Raw genomic sequence first — 1,814 nt, 5'->3', positions numbered from 1 at the left:
ATGGCTCCATGGCTGGAAGGATTCCTAATTAGACGGGGCAGATTCTAATGACAGTCGATGGCAGAGCCGAGCGAGCCTGTCAGTGCGAGGCAGTGACTTTGGACTGTGGGGCTGTCTGTCTTTGGTTCTGTTCTGGTTAACATTTCTTCAATTACCCAAGTCACATATGTCTGCTGTAGAAATATATAAACTATAGGTCAGCAAAAAGGAAGAAAAAAACAGCCTAAATCTCACAAACAACACTCACTGAACCGTCTTTTCCACTTGCGGTAACTTTGAAATTTTCATAATAAAGTGTTGGGGATAGATAGCCCACCACAAAAGGTAAACCCACTGTTCACACTTACCTGCCCATCTCTTTTAAAACATTGTTATTGGGGTGACACTGGTTAATAAAATTATATATTAGTAGGTCTCAAGTGTGCAATTCTATCTGCCAATCTCTTTATTGCAAATAATAGCAATGAAAGGTAGCATTTTATTGGGCACTTACAATGAGCTGAGCACGTACAATGAGCTGGCAATGGTGCCGAGCATCTTAAGGCGTCATATCATTAAATCCTCAGAACCCTTTTATAGTCTACTTTTCACATGGCAGAGCTGAGGCTCAGAGATGAAATAACTGGCTCTGGCCACAGAGGCTGGGTGAGCGGCTAATGCAGAGTTTGAACCAGGATTTGTCTGACTCCAGAGCTGAACTCTGAGCAGCTATGGGACCCTGTGCTCCCTAAAGTGAGCCTAGACGCCCCCCCCCATCAGCCCCACCCATTCCACCCCTCCAGGGATGGCCAGGGCTCTTCACACTGCTTCCCTGCTGCTTGGCTCACACCCTCTGGGGCCATGACCTAGGATGTGACCTAGCAGAAGACATAGGTCCCAGTAAAGTTTGAGATTCTCTGTGGGAATCAATGGGAAAAAATATCCTCAGGTGCGGATTAAAAGAAAGAAGAAAAGGAAAAAAGCAAGCCAAACCACAGTATACAGTATATCCCATTTTATGTTATTTTTAAAAAATATATGTTTATTGATTTTAGAGAGAAAGGGAGAGGGAGAGAGAGATAGAAACATCAGTGATGAGAGAGAATCATTGATTGACTGCCTCCTGCACGCCCCCTACTGTGGACCGAGCCTGCAACCCGGGCATGTGCCCTTGGCCAGAATTGAACCTGGGACCTTTCATGTCTCTCACAGGCCGACACTCTATCCACTGAGCTAACTGGCTAGGGCTGTACACTTGTCTTTATCCTGTGACCCCAGGGGTCTTGGGTGTTCCTTTCCTAGTCTCCGCCCTCACTCCGTCCTCAACACTGCCCAATGGCCATCACCCTGTCCTGAAGGTGGGCAGGGGGAGAGGGACCACTGTCACTTTCATTTAGCCCACCTGCAGGTAAGCACTTGGTGTCTCTCTAAGCAGGGCTCCAGGACAAGTCCTGGGAACTTACGAAGATGAGGGAGAACCAACCATCACGGTTCCGGACATGGCCATACTGTTTAGAAATCACATCCGATTGTCACAACGTCCGGAGAGGACCCAGAAGATGAAATCTGTTGTTTGCAAAGGAGAGAGATGAAAGCTATAGGTTCAGTTGACATTGTGAAGTGCCTGTCATCTCTTAGGCAGTGACAAAGCTGTTTACAAAACTATAAATGGCCTCAGCACTGAGTCAATCCCCAGATCCACCATCTGTCTGTGGGGGCTGGGGCCTGACCAGGACAGTGGCCAGAACAGGTCCCACCCGGCTAGAGTCCTGTGGGAGCTCAGACCCTTCCAACTGCGGTTGGAGCCTAGCGCCCCCTGGTGGCACGCTGCCGCC

This window comes from Myotis davidii, unplaced genomic scaffold (genome assembly GCF_000327345.1).
Source record: "Myotis davidii unplaced genomic scaffold, ASM32734v1 scaffold109, whole genome shotgun sequence".
Classification (NCBI taxonomy): Eukaryota; Metazoa; Chordata; class Mammalia; order Chiroptera; family Vespertilionidae; genus Myotis; species Myotis davidii.
The sequence above is the reverse complement of the archived record's forward strand: the minus strand, read 5'-3'. Positions refer to the sequence as shown.